The following is a 19,331-nucleotide window of genomic DNA, read 5'->3' as shown; positions in this document are numbered from 1 at the left end:
TTGGAAGCAGGTAGTATCTAGGCAAGAGGACACAACACCTAACATCTCTCTAGTAATAATAAAATATAGGGGGGACAGAAAGCAAGGGACAGGCACACAAACTTTAGAGACTAATAGAATGTTAGCAATAAGGGAAAATGGGGAATCCAAGGCGCTATAGGTTTCTACTTTGATGAGTAAAAAGCATGGTGATATCTGTTGAGAAAAAGAGACCCACAGGAAAGAGCATAGTTTGGAACAGGGAGAATTTTAGTCTCAGGCTTCTTGAGTCTCAATTGGCTGCACCCATCCAGCTGGCACTAGTGAGAATGAAGTCAAAAATCTAAGAGAATGGGCCCTCCTTCCTATGAGGCTGTCAGGTGACCTGCCGAGTGAATGCAAGCTTACTGGTAAATGGAGCTTGTGTGGTGAATCCATCACATAGTCTTGGTTGCATGAGCATTCTTAACACCACACCCCCAACACACACATACAAGAGACATGCTAGGCGTTCCCTCAGCGTTCAGATGGCACAGCCACCCCAACATGTTGGTACTGCCTCCCATCTGCATTTGGCCACCTCAGCAAGTCTTCCTGTCATTCGAAATGCATTTCCCTGGACTAAGGAAGCTCCCTAGCTCTCTATGGCTGGTCACTCTACAACGAGCTCGTTCATTCAGCTGACCTTTCTACAATACTTCCTTAACTTGTGTTGGCTGCCCCATGCCATGCTTGGTCACCTAGGTTATTTGTGAAAGAGGACAAGATTTCCATGCTTTGGATACTTAGGGATACAAATGCTAAGCACATGGACACAAAAAATTTCAGGTAGTGATAAGTGCTCGCATGCAAAGAAACCATTGTGATGTGGTGGAAAGGAGAAGTTTACCTAGTGCCCTCACAAGGACCTGACCCATGAGACATAACAAAGGCCCTAAGAACCGAGCCAACTAACAGCAGCAACTCACAGTGGCCTTTAGCTCTTCCTGTGCAGTCTCTACATCCAGCCTTAAGCCTGCACTCTCTCCTAAGCCAGTACTCATCAAAATAGTCTTTGGGCTTCCCAGCAGCTTTAAGAACAGACCTACATCATCTCAACTTTCTTGCAAAAAACTTCTCCATCAAATAGGCACCTTAGTCTCTTTTCCTATGATGAATACTTAGATTCATTACTCAGAAGACCCTCCCCTTTCTTTTGGCTCTACGTCCTAGCTATTCCACTATTTGTAGGTGGGTGTACTCATCCATCCCTAGGGTTTCCATTTGGGGTTTGGGGTTTAGCATCCCAGCAGTTTTCTTCTAAGATGACCATTCCATGAAATAATAAGACTTCACCTTCCAAATACAAAACCTTCGTGTTTCCTTGTTGCTTTATCTCCAGATTCCTTTTGAGTACAGCAGTGCAGCCAAGGGTCAGAATCATGCTTTAAGGAAGAATGAGCAGTCATCTCAGACTCTGCTATAAAGAAAAGCACAAGAGATGCTGACAGCATTTCACCTCTTTCTTTTCCCTTCAACTATTCTCCTGTGCTCTAGGATGTAGCCCCTCTCGAACCATGAAGAGTGAGTACATTTCATGCTTGAGCTTTCTAACATGTGTCATCTGCTTGTGATTCACAAGACATTGTTAACAAGTGTTCTGTACAAAAAGGAAAATGGGAATAAGAGACTGCTACTATTTCATACATGGCTGATGATAGGAAATCACTGGTATGTTAACACATGAAAAGTAGCATGATAGTACCAGTGCATACTGAATGCTCATGAAATGTAGCTATTTCATGAGTTAGGTGTTGGGAGCCAGAGTAGAATCAAATTGTACCTTGATTTGCATCAGACCATGGCTTTATTGTCCTATTGTTTTATGGCCTTATTCTGTTTAAATTACCTGAGATATACCATATGAATGTAACAGTTGGAAGTTCCCTGGTTTCAAGAAGGGAGGAGCTGGAGTTGAATAAACGAGGCAGTCTTTACTTGGGCTGCAGACATCCCGGACCCGGTATGTCTGTCTCTCTTCTATTTTTTCCTAGTCCTTGCCCCCTATTTCAGGAACCCCAATCTGTGAACCCTGGTTTGCTGCCGGCTGGCCCCGGCAGTTAGGTTACACATCTATAGCACACAAGCTCAGAATTTCTAAAGAGTTTGTTCTTATTTGTCCTATATGTCCTTCACTTGTCACTGGTGTTGAAGCTGATTGTCATTCAGTGGGCAACACTAATGGAAGCAAAATGAAAAAGAAAGGCAGAAAAGAGAAGAATATTCACTTACAGCAGAGATATTCACTAAAAGATATAATGGAAATGAACTTTATAACTTCAGGGAGAGGGAATCGAGGGGAAGAGAAAAAAATGGGATGTTTGACAAGAAATGTACTCACTACCACACCTGTACATCACAATAAAATTAATTTTTTTAAGAAAGAAGAGAAGACACTGGCAATTACATATTCCACTTCTACTCACATTTCACTGACATAAGTAAAGTCGTGTGTGTGCGACTGGCACCAAAAAAGGGAAAAAAAACCCATAAGCAAAACAATCAAATTATCATGAATTCTTTTCTTTCTTCACAATTTCATGGCCATAATATTTATATTCACCCTTACCTTAACTCCTAGCAACTTCCAGGTAAAATTTTGTTCTTTCCTTATTAAGTTAGTAAATCTCATCTTTTCATGTAAAAGAAACTTTAAAGCTCCTCTTCCTGATATCCAAATTGCTCCCGTTGCCACTCTTACACTCTAGAGCCATCATTAAATACAGTCATGTTTACTTGAGCCCAGGTGTTGTGATCCTGACTGCTACTGTCTTTGAAACCAAGACAGCGACTAAGAAATCAATAGGCAGGTAGTGTACAGAGAGCATGAGTACCTGAGACAAAGGACCAGCTCCCTTCAGGCACAGGATAGAGCAGGACAGCCTAAGATTTAATATTTAAACATGTTACTCTGAATGACACACAGCTTAAAGCTCATGAAATATATATTACTGGACTTTTTTATTTGATGCTTTCAGACAGTTGTTGGCTGTGGGTAACTGAAACCATAAAAAAGCTAAAGCAAGGTGTAAAAAGCTCAGATGGGTTTTCCAAATCATTCTAACACCAACAGAGACTGGTGAAGAATGCAGCTTGAATGATCATGTCTCCGAATCTGTCAGAACTGCCATGCCCTTCTAGCCATCTCTCCTCAACTTTTACTTGGTACTCTGACTTTCGACCCTCTGACTTGAAGCCTTCTAGCCTTCCTCATGGCTGTTTTCTGCCTTTCCTTTGTTCTCCCTGGGCTTTCAGCCCGTTCTCTGCCTCCTGCCATCTCCTCTCTGCACCCCCTATTCAAACCCACATAGACATCCTCATCTCAGCAAGGCCTGTCTCCTACTTTAGTCCAAGGAAAAAGAAAAATATTGGACAATCAGGCTATCAGCAAAGAAATTTTTTGCTCTATGTACTGACTGATGATCACACACGTAGAATACCATGTAGCTTCCAAAGCATGGCAGCTTCCAGCAATCTCCTGGAATACTAATCAGGTCTCCCCAGGTGGGTAGGGGTAAGGCTGGGGAGAGTACGCGTCTCTTCTTCCCGACTTTGCAAATGGTTGTTCTTTGTGGACCAGCGTAAGAGCACCGTGCTGGCCCACTTCAAGCTTCTATTATGAAACCCAGTTGCATAAGCGATGAGAGCAAATAAGTTATATTCTCAAGAACAAATTCTAGTGAATCAGCTCATTTTAGCCTCCCGTCTTCATCTGCCTCTGAAGTGCCTTATTTAAATTTTAATAGAAAATGTTCAGTGTGGGGCTCCAACAGAGGGAATGAAAATAACACTGTTTATCCCCAAGATAAAATTGTATTTGAAGAGAGAAGGGGAGGGGGAGGGAGGAAAGACGAGGGGGGAGGGAGGGAGGGAGAAAGGATACTGCTGCTAATTTCTTGAAAACAAACCTCCTATGTCCTACTTGGTACAAGCCGGCCAAAACAATTTAAAGTCTGTCTATTGTATGGAACAAAAGCCAAGATGTTACATTCAGACTCACTGTCTCTTTGTTGTTGTTATTTGGCTCTTAAAAATGTTCATCCAAAATGGAATAGTGCCTTTAGGGAAAAGTGAGAAAAGCTTACAAAATAAAATTTTTGTCATGAGGGAAAGGGGGGGTTGATGCAGGGGAGAAAGAGTCAAAGACAGCATGAGGCTAATGGGCTTGGTAATTTTTTAAAAAGAGAGATCTGTGGTCAAATACTGACTTTTTTCACTTAGTAGCAATGTCGTCGTGGCTATGAACTAGTTAGTAATACTTAATTAAGTAATTAATAGGTCAGCACTAATTAATACTGTTCTGTTCTAACATAGATTCCTATCTCTAATGAGTACAATGCTAGCTCCTGTCTGGTACTATCATGAAAATGGCATATCAGAGACCTTCACACTTTCTAGATCAAGTCATGAGCCAAATCTAGCCAGTCTCTTATATGCAAAAAGGGTTTCACTAGAGCACAGCCGTGTCCATCGTTTTGCCAAGGTCTACGGCTACATTGACACAATCATGATGGAGTAGTTGTAAGAGGACTGAATGGGCCACAGAACCTAGGCTATTTCTAACTGCAGTTTTGCTGGGAACGTTGACTAACCCTTGCTCTAGACAGTTGTGAAATTAGGGAGTCATCTCAGGCAAATTCAGTTTCCTCACTCCACGTGTACAATCTCATGCTGCATCTGGTAGATTCCCCTTCCAAATCTCTGTTCTATCTCCTTAGCCCCTGCTCCGGTTCCAACTGCCATTGTTACCGAATTCATCCAAGAGGGCTCCCGTAATCCCTCTGGTTCTCCTTTCCTGTCCCCATTCCTTTCCTCAAATAGCAGCTTGATTGAGCTTTCTAAAATACGAACCCTGCCAAGTCTGTGCTTAGGATCACTCAGAGAAGTCCCATTGTCCTTAGACTAAAATGAAAATCCTGACAGAGGCCCTTACACAATCACTATCATCTCGTCTCTGTCTTTGATTTTAAAGGACATTCTCCTGGTATTGCCCTTGAATGGCATCAGACTTCTTTCTCTTTATCCATTGAAGGAGGCTGGATCCTCCTTGCCACAAAGGCTATTCATACATTATTTTGGCCCTAGGAATGAGATTCTTTCTTAGCCTGCATCTCTTTACCCACTGTTTACCCACAGGCCACCTGCTCAGGTACCACTGTCTTGACTCTTCTGTTTCCTTCTCCACTTCAAGTCATGTCACAATACCCCGTAGGTCTGTAGTATGCATTATAGTTTGAAACAAATGCCTAATTTTGTGCTCCTTTTTGTTTATTTACTATTTCCTCCAAGAACATAACCTTTCAAGGGTTGGGTAAATCCAAACCCACAGCCACCTCAATCTTCAGCACAGGGTACATCCCTTTGCAAGGAACAATACAGTGTAGGGGCTGGGAAAGATACCACTCTCAGCACCTTGAACTGAAATCTCTCTCTTACTTACTTCTTGTATCACCAAATCATCTAACCTCTTTATGCCTCCATCTCCAACTTGGGAATAGCTATGCATTTAGTAAGCTCACAAATTAGATGGTTTAATATATGGGGAACAGATTGCATATGTTAACTATAACATAACTGTTTGCTTTTCTCACTAAGGGACACTCTCATTAAAACTAGAACGGAGGGCTGGAGTCTGAATCAGTGGTAAAGTAAAGGTCTGATCTAATGAGTGAAGACATGACTAATTGTTCCATGCCTTCTCCATCAGAACATGCCTTTGACTGTCATTTAATCTGAAGTTTATACCCATGCCCCAATCACACTTTCTCCCCAACGTTTCTTTACATTGCACACATCTTTGTGTTCAACTCATAGCCCCTGGAATTTCTAGGGACTTCCAGTCATTGATTTCAACTTTTTGGAAATATCACCTTCACTTTGAAACCACTGTTCCTCCTCTTCTTCCTGTTCCCCTCCACTCCACTCCAAAGGGGAGGGAGGGAGGGAGGAGAGAGAGAGAGAGAGAGAGAGAGAGAGAGAGAGAGAGAGAGAGAGAGAGAGAGAGAGAGACAGACAGACAGACAGACAGACAGACAGACAGACAGACACAGAGAGAGAGACAGAGAGAGATAGAAAGAGACAGAGAGACAGAGAGAGACAGAGACAGAGACACAGAGAGAGACAGAGACAGAGAGACAGAAATATCTACAGTTTTCCTACAACATTATCCTGAAATGCTTTGTGTCTTCACAAGGTTATCAAAAGTGTTACTGCTTCAAGATTCATAAAATATGTTGCACTTTGCTATAATCTTCATGTAGTCTTGCTTTTATTTTTAGTAATCGATTTACAATTTTTCCCAAAGAATTCAGGCTCAGGGAGAGCAGGAACCAGACCTTACATGCTGGGGAAGGACCTGCATATCTTGCCTGCTCTGAATGTATTGGGTGGTGTGAAAAAGGTTAGCTCTTTTCCTTGACTGGTTGCGTAGTTTCTGGGCCATCCACACTGACTGAAACTCAGTATGTTTTGGAGCAAATGTTTGTGGATTCATGCCAAGATAGGTATTGGTTTCTTGCTTTCTAAAATTAAGCTTCAAGGGTCCGCTTCCATGCCATTGGATGCAAGAAGAATGAGGTTTTGCCACTTCCTGAGCCGAGGGAAAGGCAAGGAATCTCTTCCTGAATGTCAATGCAGATATGAATCAGGCAGAACTTGCCATGAAAATGGGCAGCTTGTATCAGCTAGAGAGGAAAGGCAACATTTCAGCCCCTTTCACCTTCCCTACAAGGTCAAATCGAGTAATTCTTATTTCTAGCTACTGAGCATTTGCCAGCAACAACATGTTTGTATGCACGGCGTCACTCTCTATTGGACAATTGTTTTTCTTTATAGACACTCTAGTCTTGCTGATACCCTACACACAAATTATGTTGGGACCTACTATGTGAAGGGTAGTAGCTGAGCTCTGAGGATACAGAAATGACACATAAATCCTGTTTGCCAGGGAGCTCAAAGCCTAAAGGAGAAGAGAGGTCCAGAAAAGTATAGAAGGCACAGCTACAATAATAAAAAGACCCACCATTTGTCTATATTTGTCAGGTGAAAAGCTGACAATATAGCGTTACTCAAGTATTAGAAGAAATGGATTTTTTTGTGAGGTAGTTAAGCTTTATTCACGCAATGCTGTTGGCTATGAGTTCAATGTCAATGAATATATTAAAAATGTCCTGAAGCAGAATCACACATAAGTCAAGGTTATTTATTGACTGGATAACAGTATTGTGACAAGAAACTCTCAGGAACCTAACCATGTGTTTTCTTAAGAAAAAATACTCACACACATATATAATACACACATCTATACAGCTATACATACACATATGAATATATAAACACACACATATATATGAGTGTATATATACACACATATTAGTGTGGTGTATGTGTTTAGTATTCACTAAATTAGTGTTCACAATGACTTTACAGAACATAGACATTCTAAGTAACGATAACAACAATGCCGATGTTTCCCCTTAAGGAAAGCCGAGGCTGGCATTGGCTTTAGGGCAGTCATCTCTATCTTCACCAGCCCCGCAGTGCCACAGGGCTTCAGCGGCTCATTTTCCCATTGTGTAATTCTCCATCCCTGTGGAAACATGTTGTTAACGTGGGATTCATAGACAACAGAGAAGGTGCTAGTGAGGATGTTGCTAAACGTGTTGTCGCTGTTTGTTACCAAATCATAGTTTTCCTACATTTCAGCATAAATTGACTGCCAGTTTTTACTTCCATACCCATTCCTGCAGTGAGAGAAAAAGTTAACTTTTGTTTGGGGATGGCAAATTTTCCACTCACTTTCCACCTCTCGGTCCTAGCATTCGGAACCCATTGTTGATCGCTTACGGTCTTCAAGCTTTACTCAGTGCTGATCGAGAATCATCTTCAGCATGGTGTTACGTTCCCCATAACCACAAACATAATGGCTTCTCCTCTGCTTTGATATATGCTAAATAGCATGCATCGTGTGGATCCTGTGAGTGTCAATAAATAAAAGCTTCTAGGAAAGCCATCGGAATGAGTTGTGTATCACCACGTCATCATGTGTAAATAAACACACATTGCCTTCTACTGTGGTCAGAGAGCGTGCATCATGTGTACAGCAAACACACCTATCCTCGTTGCCATCACCAGTGAGCATCTCCAAGGATCAAGTTCATCTTCTTGTGTAACATTGCAAGGAGGAGTGATAGTAGATCACAATAGACTTCTTTAGCATCCCCTCCTTTTTTTCTCTCTCTCATTTTTCTTCCTCTAACTTTTTTTTTCTTATTTGTGTATCTTTTTTAAATTTAATTTTATTGTCAAGGTGATATACAGATGGGTACAGTTACATACGTAAGGTAGTGAGTCCATTTCTTGTCAAACACTGTTATCCTAGTCCTCATTTTCCTCCCACTCTCCCCTCACCCCCCCCGCCAAGTTGTAAAGTTCATTTCCAACATATTGCCTTGTGAATATTGCTGCTGCACTGGTATATTTTTGGAAATATATTTCTATGGAAACTCACATGATAGGAGTATACGTATAAATGTACATTGGTACATCAAAATGTTAACAAAAGCAGCTCGGGTGAGTTGGACTTTGTTTTTTCTGATGAAAACAACTTTCTATGCTTGCTTTTAACAACAGGTTTGCCTGTTCATTGGTTGGTTTGTTTGTTTTGTTTATTTTGCCTGACAAATCAAACCGGAGTGATTCTGTACAATATTTTTTGTGTTTTTTTTGTTTTTGTTTTGTTTTGTTATTGTTTTGCTTTTGTCAGTCCTGGGGCTTGAACTCTGGGTCTGGGTGCTGTCCCTGAGCTTTTTAGCTCAAGGCTACCACTTTACCACTTAAGCTTTCTGATGGTTAGAGATAAAAGCCTCACAAACTCTCATACCCAGGCTGGCCTTGAACCATGATCCTCAGAGCTTAGCCTACTGAGTAGCTAGGATTGCAGGCGTGAGCCATCGGCAATGTGTTTTTTTGGTTTTTTTTGCCAGTCCTGGGCTTGAGCTCAGGGCCTGAACACTGTCCTTGGACTTTCTCAAGGCTAGAGCTCTACCACTTGAGCCTCAGCACCACTTCTGGCTTTTTTCTATGTATGTGGTACCGAGGAATCGAACCCGGGTCTTCATGCATGCTAGGCAAGCACTTTAACCACTAGGCCAAACTCCTGGCCCGGCAATGTGTTTTAAATTGCATGTACATTATGAAATGACTAAAGTCAATATATGTAGTATATGATTACCTCACATAGCAGTTTTAGGTGGTTGAAGACAAAAATCTACTCTCTCAGCATTGGTCAAGAACATAATGATCATTATTAAGTATGGTCACTGTGTTATTGAAGGAATGATTCTGCATCTTGACTTTATCAATATCAACATCCTGTTTTGACAGAAATCAAAAGAGGCCAGACAGACACTCTGAGAGCCTGTGACCTAGCCCCACATAACTTTGCACCTTGAAGGTGTGACTTACAATTTGAATCGTGAGAGAATCCTTTGTCTAAGAAGCTGATTCAAGAAACTACTGGTGTGTCCAGAGATGCAAATAGAGCTATGCTAATTAGCTGAGTCCCTGTCAGGAGGAGGATTGGGTCTTGCCTCTTTTGGTCTTTGTCATTTTTCATGGCTATTTCCCCAACTTTCTCATCAAAATGTTAACCTCCTCACTTTACTTTCCATTTACTTCATTTTCTACTTAAATAATCCAGGATTTGTTTTTTGTTGTGTGTAAGCAGCCATAGGATGGAGAGGGATGGGTAGAGGTGCCATGTGAAACTAACTGGATTTTCATTGGCTCTCCAGTTCTCAGAACCATCCCTCTCCATTAGGTAGTATTCCAAAATGAATTATTTTACCAACTAAACCCTAGGAATATGAAAACAATGGAGTCATTCAAACTCCAAGGACAGCTTTAAGTGATAACTGTTATCAGATCAGCTTCTAATGAAGTCTGAATTTGCAATGACCCCTCATGTGTAGAAATGGACAGAGGTCACCTGCTGTGTGGTCTCAGAGCAAAGCTCTTCCCAAACCATGCTGCTTCTTAGTCATTTATATGATTGGAGACAGATCACATAATTCAGTGGAGGCACTGAATTGTAATTGTGCAAATATACATTCTAATTCTAAATCTACATAATAATGGAATTTTTAATAAGCCAAGAAAATCTCCCTAAAGAATGTGTGTTATGTGTGTAGGAAATATTAATGTTAATATTAAAGGTGAGGATTTTATCTCTTTGACTCTTTCTCTCTCTCTCCTCTTCATCCCTTTTCTCCTGTGTGTATGTGTGTGGGTTAATAAATATAAACCACAGAAATAGTACCATAGTAAAATCCACCAGACCACATCATTTATGTTTCTAGTTTGTAGCTGAGGAAACTGAGGCTCAGGTGGGCTACATAACACACATCTGAGATAATCCACTAGTGAATTTGAGACACAGCACCAGAGCACCCGGATTCACATTGCCTTCTCTAGGGAATTTTTCCAGATCTACTTTCTAGTCTACTCTCTTTTCCAAAATGCTCAGAATAGTGCTATGACTTACTATCTACAGACTTACTATAATCTCTATCTGTTATCTGCTAGCTATTGGAGCATCGTTATATGAATTAGAACAGCATAATAAAAATAAATTCCTTCTTTTAACTATCCATCCAGTTCCAACTTTGATCATGATATTTATAATTTCAGAAGTTTCTTTTCAGATTTTTCCACATCTGTTTGGTTGTGATTAATATTCTCTTTCCCTTTGTTGTATGTATTTTGCTTCTATACACGATAGTCTAATACCTGAGTTGCTCATTGGTTACAGTTGTTTCTGCTGCCTGCCTCTCATGATAGCCTTCTTCCTGGTGTGATTTATCATTTTTCCTTAGGCATTTCTTTGGGTTGCAGTTAACCTGTAAATATCCTAAGGTTTTAAGGCGAAATTCTAATGAAGTAATTTGCATATTACTATTTTGGGCTCCAGGGAAAGTTCTCAAAACAGGATTGCTTTAATTATTTGACGTTATTTACCCATACTCCATGCACTCTATGAAAGTTACCCTAAATACATTTGAACACAGACTGGGATTGGAGCTAATAAATTCCTAAGACAATCAATATTATTAATTAGATTTTACTCATAACAATAGCAGAAAAGCATATGCTGTTGGGGTAGCAAGATGAACCTAGGACCATGAGAAATGAAATGATCTGCTAAATAATTAACAGATCTGGAATTTGAACTCAAGTTTCTGCTTTCCAAGATTGTTAAAGTGAATCTACGGAAGCAAGCCCCTTGTGACTTAGATTTGCTTTAAGTCGAAAGACTAAGCCAGTTGTAGTAAAATTAAATTTTGGAGTAGATTATGAAAGGGATCCTAGCTTGCTTGGTTGAATGCATAGCCTTGAAGCAGACATAAGAATTGTAAGTAGACAGTTGAAGAATAAGTACAAGAATGCATTTCTTGAAGGAAACAAACAGTATATTACTACCCAGAAGAGAAGGAGGCAAAGATACCCAGAAAGCAGTTCATTTCCCATTTAGACATATTTTTTATGAAAGTTTTATATTTTCTGATGATTTTATGTTATAATTTGTCCAGTTTTCATAATAGTGGATGACTTTTTTTCACTGACATAAGAGTAAGATAGATGAATAAAATTATGAATGACTTGTAAAGAGTTGCTCATTTAAGTTCCACTTTCTTTTATGTGTGTCAATATGCTAAAAGAATTAAAAGAAATACCAAAATCTTAAAAAAAGAGAAAATAACCTTGACTCCAGGCCCAGAATATTGTAAGTAGCAAATGAATGCTAAAAAAATTTTAATGCTGTACAACCACAGTCACATACATTTGTCACATACAAGGTCACATCCATCCATGGCCTTCATGGAAGTCAAAGGCACAAGACCAGAGAGCCCATGTCTCTGAAAATGGAATGGGTGAACCGCTATACAAATCTCTTCTTATATCTCTGATGGAGGGCTTACTAGTTAGTTCTGGGAAGAATTTATCATAAAATTAAACTTTCCTAAGCCCATATGTGTGACTCTCAGGAAGGAATCTCTATGGTTCCTGAGTTAATAAAATAGCATACATCAAAACAACATATTAAAGGCCAAAAAGAAGCTAAAGAAGGGGCTCAGACTTGATGATGAAGCAGGGATACTCTATTTATAGCCAATATTGATATTCTCATCTGTACCTCTCTCTGTCTCTCTCTCTGTCTCTCTCTGTCTCTCTCTCTCTCTGTCTCTCTCTCTCTCTCTCTCTCTCTCTCTCTCTCTCTCTCTCTCTCTCTCTCTCTCTCTCTCCACACACACACACGCACACACACACACACACACACTTTATCTCTAATCTCATCTTTCTCTTATTATTCTGTTCCTTGAGGCATGAGTCATCATTTATACTTATTAAAATGTGTTAATAAGAACTTCACAAAAAGAAAATGAGAAAAATAAGGGAAAGAGAAGAAAATAAATAAGGGAGTCTGAGTTCTAATTAGTAAGTAAAGCAGCAGAGTTGAACAGACTCAAGTTGTGGTTGTGGGAGTCTGGGTTCTAATTAGTAAGTAAAGCAGCAGAGTTGAACAAACTCAAGTCGTGGTTGTGGGCTATGAGCATATTGTTTATTATCTAAAGATGCTAATCCTCTGGCTCCTATGAGACGGTATTGCATCTTTTAATCACACGAATTGTTTTCAACTCAGTAAACCTACTCTGAGCATCTACTGGGCAGAAAGTACACATGTGGATGTGCTTGAAAAGATGAAACTCAAAAATAACTTTCCTTTCTCCCATGTGCATACACACTCATTGTGCTCACCTCCCATGTGCAACATACCTTCTGATGTTGCACTACTTAACCTATGGGAAAGACTCAGCAAACAGTGCTTAGTGAATAAATAAAGGCATCTCTTTGCACACACAAACAGAAGAGAGGCACAACATATTTCTAGCAAGCAAGGCCATATCCTTTCTATAAAAAAAAATAAAAACAGTCTCAAACCAGATGGACAATACCATCATTTCAATATCCATTATTAAGAAACCCTGTATTGCTGTCCTTTAAATCACCCGAGGCAGGCCTCATTTCTCTAGTACTACCTACCATCTACTGCAGTCGACCTCAGTCCAGTTCCGACACATTCCCTCTATTGTGTATTTATTGAAACACCTGGCAATTGATTCTGACTTTGCCAGGCTATTTCATGTGGGACTTTGGGAAAGGGTTTGCACAATGCCACCAACTTTTCAGAAAGGAGCCTGCTGGCATTTAGTGGGTTTTCATCTTATTCAGCTCTGCCTTTCTAGTCTACTGGTTTAAATGGGATATTGACCTGGCCAGAATTCTGTGCCTCTGACAAGATTGCCCTGAAGGAAATGGAACATAAAGGAAAATTAGAACAGAAGCAGAAAGATAAGAAAATATTCAATCACCCAAGTGAAAAGGAATGAAAGTCTGATCTAAGGTGGTAATGGACAGGGAGAAGAAGAAAGAAATGAGAAATACATTACAGAAGGCAAATGGTCTGGAAAAGTGATTGGGGGAGATTCAGATTCAGCAGGCTATGGTGGCCTGGTGATCCATAAAGCATTGTGCTGTATCCGAGAAAATGGCCTTCATGGATCGGAGCCACTAGAAAAGTTGCTGTGAGAGGATGAAATGGGAGCTGAGTTCTCAATGACAAAGAGTGAGCAAGACAGGACTCTAGTGGGGAGAACTTGATTGGAATCACAGAAAAAAAAAACTGTATAGCTTCCAGAATGCCAAGGTAAGACAAGGTAAGAATGACCACAATATATCCATTGTCCTCTGTCCAACACTCACTCCCCTTCTGAAAGCAAAGCCTGTCTTTCTATGAAGTATCAAATCATGATCGATCAGAAATACTGGCCATGCACTTATTCTAGCTTCTAGTAAACAAATAGCTCAGAAAATACAAGGAGTCTATTACCCTGGCCTCAGAATGATTGGTTCAACTCTGTACAGCTGACATAAAAAAAAGAACTATTTACAAGATGGAGATGATCTATTCTGAGACATTAGGAAAAGTCCTTATTCCAGCTTGTATAAATGTACTTTATTATTTTCCCATTCTTTTGCCTGCCCTGCCATGCCCACATACTGTGCCAATCAGAGATCTTTCAATTATATGTAATACAAACTCAGTGCCAGCTAGCTTAAGAGCTTAAGACAAAAGAAAAAGTTTACTTGGTTCCCAAGCTAGGTTTTCTCCCACCATACCCTAGTAACTTCAACACCCCTGTAGAAACTTCAGTGGAGTTGTGTAATAGACACAGCTCATTCTCTGTGAGAAGAGGTTTGTTCTCCTAATTACACAACAACCTTCTCACCAGTCCCTCTCTGCTACAACTCCAAACAATTTTTAAAAGACAGGATACAAGATAATGTTACTCGACATTGCACACATATACACCCACAGCTTTGAAAGTGCTGCAGGCTTTGATCTGTAGCTGTTTATATAGTACTTTCTTTTCCTGTGCTGAGCTTTTCAAGGTGAGAATTTAGATTTAGAATTGGATTTAGGGCTGAAGCAGTAATAGTCCATAGTCATAGAGCTGAGAAACTGTATGAAGTCAACAACCACGTTTTCTACACTGCAGGAACACAGCTGGACTGGATCTCCAGGTCTGGAGGACAATGATATATAATCTATCCATACCTAGGTTCTCGAGTTTATGACAAACCAAATTCCTTGCTCATCAAGGGTTCTATGTGCTTTTCTGATGGTAATTCCAAGCTTAGCATAAAGTAATTTCATCTCTTGTTAACTTTCGTAAAGTAAATGTATAATAGGTCTATTTTTCACAAGACCAACAGAAGTGATTGTGTTTTGTTTTTGTTTTTTTATTTTATTTGTCAGTCTCAGGCTTTGAACTTAGGACTTGGGTTTTCTCAAGGCTAGAGCTCTACCGCTTGAGCCACAACACCATTTCTGACTTTTTTCTATGTATGTGGTACCAAGGAGTCAAACCCAGGTCTTTGTGCATGCTAGGCAAGCACTCTACCATTAGGCTAAACTCCCAAACCGTGATTGTGTTTTTATAGAACTGTAGAGAAACATATTTGGAAATATGGAGTGAGGTGACTTGAGAGAAATACTTTTAATGTAGTTACTCAATTATAATTATTAAAGTTATTGGGTTTCTCTGAGATATTTCCATTCATGATTATGCTATGCCCTTTCTAGCCTCTCTTTTCTGATCTCTTTTAACTTCCCCTCTCTGTTCCCTAATCCCAAAGACCCTTTGCCTTCCTTAGTTACAGAAATCATTACTAGAAACTCTATGCTACTAGACCATTAGGGGAAATCAGCAAATCACAAGAAAATTTACTTAACACACTTGCTAGCTCAATAAATACTTTTCTAGAGAAAAGTCCAAACTCATAAATAATTACTCGTGGTTTTTTTTTTTAATCCCTTTCCACTTGCAAAGGTTTCACTCTCAGGCTTGTACTTACAGAGAGCAGGTCCTATTATTTTTATCCCCTTTGACAGTCACTGAAATTAAGGTGCAGGGTGGTTAAACAAATTTCCAAAGGTCAGACAGCTAATAAATGAGGAAGGTGTGACTCAAAGAGCAACCTGACTCCGTGTTTAAGAGATAGCAGGAAAGAGGCTGGGATCTGAAATCAGAGCTCCTAAGAAACTGACCCTGAGACATTAGCCCAGTTATATAGTGCCCTAATTGGCTTGTCCACTTAAAAAATAAAGACAGACACTTAACTTACAGAATGAAGCCAGTGTCAGATTCTTTTGTACTCCTTTCTTTCCAGTGCATTGAATGCCACTGGTACATTTAGCCTTGACATTGTAAAGTCTTCATTAGTTTATAGATGGCTGCATATTCCGAACAAAATCCATGATTTACTGATTCTCACCAATCATGAAATATTTGCTTCCCCTCACTAATCTCACCCCTACTCACTACTTCACCTTGATTTCTTATGCTATAAAGTGACACACCTTTAACTCACTTCCCCAAGCCTAAAACCCAAAAAGGCAGTCCATACTCCATCTTCCTTTGCCCTTGACATTCCTCCAGTCTTTATATCTCCGTTATGTTAACTCATTAATGCGTCCTAAATCTGTCATCTCCCATGACCAGTGCTGTAGTGCTATAGCACATACCCCAATCCTAACTGTAGGGGAGTTCTCAACCATTTGTTCTCAACCATTCTAGTCTATCCTTTGGGATGCTTGTTACTGAAAGTCTTTCTGCCAGTACTCACACAATGAGCAATTTCCTTTGAAATAAAGCTAAAGAAGTCAAGTTGATATGACTATAGACTGGAAAAGGATAGGAAAGACACCATCAGATAACTGCCTTTCAAAATTACAGATATAAGGATGGACCTAGGTTGGCACAGAAATGACTTGCCCCGGTTCATGCTGACAAAACAGGAACTGTTCTCTGGATTTATTTTTTTTTCTTTTAAATCAATGATCTGCTTTGTTTTGTGGGCGCCATTCAATCCAAGAATCATGCTAAAATCATTATCTGTTTGAAGGGATGGCAGTTGAGAACTCATGTTTTGTGGCTGGACAAAATCTTATTCTAATTATTTTGCATTCTTTTCCAATAGCCTTGTGTAATGATAGAGTCTTATCACTTAGAGCTCAGTTTTATTTGGTAACAGCATAGAAGGAAAGCAATGTGAGATATTTGATATCTTATTTTGTTTATCTTAATTGGTTATAATTTTCCTTGGTAATATGATCATTGTTTCCTCCCCTCCTTCCATGCCAGTAGAATGAACCTCCATTGCACATTCTCCAGACCTCTCTGCAGCATCTCCCACTTCTTCATTTGTACTTAATTATCTTCACTGTTTATTAGCCCTCTTAGTTTATGAAAGCTTCAGTAACAGTTGTAAAATGGGAATTGAACTAAGAATAACTGGTGGAGAGTTTATTGCAAATTAGACACTTCCCATGTCACAGACCCTTCTGAAGTTAAACTGTGGGTATGAGGTAGAAGAGCTAAAGATAAGACATAAGAATGTAAATGTGAATAAGGAAGATTAGGAGTAAGCAGCGAGTGATGAGATCGTGATGATAACATCCTGGAGTAACAGCAAAAAGATTCCTCCACCTGATTCTAGAGCTTCACTAATCTCAGATGGCTTCCCGTTCTATCTCCTGTTCCTCTGCGGGGCTACCCTCAGTGATCCACGTCTCCCCTCCTCTCCTGACCCTTCAGAAAGGTAACATCTTAGCTATAGGGTTGTAGTATGTAGAAGAAATGAGTACCCCCTAGCACTTTTCTGTAAGCTTCTTTTATGTCAAGTTTTCTATTAACTTTAACTCTCACAAGTACCTAGGTCACTCGCTTTGGTTAGCATCAGCCAACACATGAGATGAAGTAGCTGTGTTACATAACCAAAAACATTCAGCCAGAAAGAGAACTAAGATATAACCCCAGGTCCTCTGGTATAGAAGATCCAGAGTTCAGCCTACTGTTGACCTAAGTGGTCTGTGAGGTTCTCCTCACCAAATTCCATGAATGACTGCAATGCCTCTCAGCCAGTAAAAGGAACAGAGAGTTTGAGAAGTAGAAAAATGTGGAAAGGAGAACAAGGGAGAAATAAGATGACAATAAGAATCAAAACTTTGGATGTGACACATATAATAAAGCACATAAAGGTATACACACAGATACAAATACTCCTTAAATTATAATGGGGTTATGTCCTATTAAAACCATCAAAATTGAAAGTATCACAAGGCAAAACTATATTTAAGGGGCTTAGAGCTGATCATTAAAATACTTGCCTGGGCAAGCACCTAGAATAGTTTAAATCCAGAGTTCAATCCTAAATAGCACACACACACACACACACACACGCGCGCACACACACACACAAAAGTATTGAATACATCTGTTCTTCCAAACATCATACATTAGCTTAATCAACTTAGAACAAGACCCAAAACATTGTTGTCCCATATAATATTTTGCTTAACTTATTCTAAGTAGAGCATGCCTCGCCAGAAAGTCTTTGCTAAGCCTGACCCAGCCCCCATGTAAATCCATGAGATGGCATCAAACACTACAGTTACCCCTTTGTGACACTCCACCGATGTTTTAATTTTCTATGCTAATTTCAAGTGCTTTTCAAGGAGCAGACTGGAAGTTACATAGTGAAAGGCTGTACAGGATTGGGGAAGCCTGACTTGTGAAACCATCCATAGAAGGAAGTGAAAACAGCAGTATATAAGCCACAGAACTAGGTCTGGAAGTCAAGTGGCAGCAATGATATTGAGGACAGAAGCCTGGGATGCAAGAGTCTTTTTCAAGACTCTAAATGGACTTCCAGGATGTGGTCAGACCTTAAGCAGGTCACATTTGAAGTAAAGGAATTCTCAAGGGCTGGGAAAACACAGTCATTATCAGATAGCCAGAGGCTCTGAAAAATGTGGGTCACCATCCATTTGTAGTGTCAGTGCTGATTCCAAGGAGAAATGGACAAAGAAGGAGCTCCCCAAAGTGAACTCTATAAGGATCTTAACTGTCAGGATGGAACAGGAAGGGAACTAGCCAAAGGCAGCAAATAGCCACAGGGGAAAGGAACCAGGATGAAGATAGGAGGTATGGTCTGAAAGGCTGAAGCTATCTAAGGTTGGAATTGTCACAGTGGTTCGCAAAGATATGATCTCTCTAGATCACAGATGACAAAAATAGTTCATCTGAGCACTCCTATGCCCTTCTATTTGAGCACCTGGGACAAATATCTGGAGGGTACCAGATATGTGTTGGCTAGCTAAGTGGAGGGAGGGAAGAAGAGAGGGAGGAATGAAGGGAGGGGTGAGGGAGGGGGGGATGGAGGGGTAGGTGGATTGTTACTACAAGATTAGTCAGAGATAATTGTATCTCCACAAGTCATACAAACACATTGTTACTCAGGCAGTAAATCTCTTTAACCAGGAGTCTGGAAGAACCAGATGCAGAGCTAAGAGGTTTCTGAGCGACTCCCTGGGGCCCCAGCCCCAGAGGGAGGCAGCCAAGAAAGTACAAAGGCCAAATCAGCAGCCAATATTCTATTCCTTACATGCATCTTGTTTCTTGATTAGGTACCTGCATAAAGAATGGAAACTCGGGACTGTTGGGTTATAGTCTGAATTCTTCTTAGGAAACCTTAGTCTCTGCCCTTAGGACCTTCAACTGATAAACCCTACCACCACCTCCACCACATACATTATGAAGGATAATCTGCTTTTGTTCAAATTAATTGTAACGATTAATCACAGCCACAAGATGCCTTCACAGCAACATCTAGACTAGTGTTGGACAAAA

Source organism: Megascapheus bottae, chromosome 13, assembly GCF_031878675.1.
Source record: "Megascapheus bottae isolate mThoBot1 chromosome 13, mThoBot2.hap1, whole genome shotgun sequence".
Classification (NCBI taxonomy): domain Eukaryota; kingdom Metazoa; phylum Chordata; class Mammalia; order Rodentia; family Geomyidae; genus Megascapheus; species Megascapheus bottae.
Note: the sequence above shows the minus strand (reverse complement) of the source record.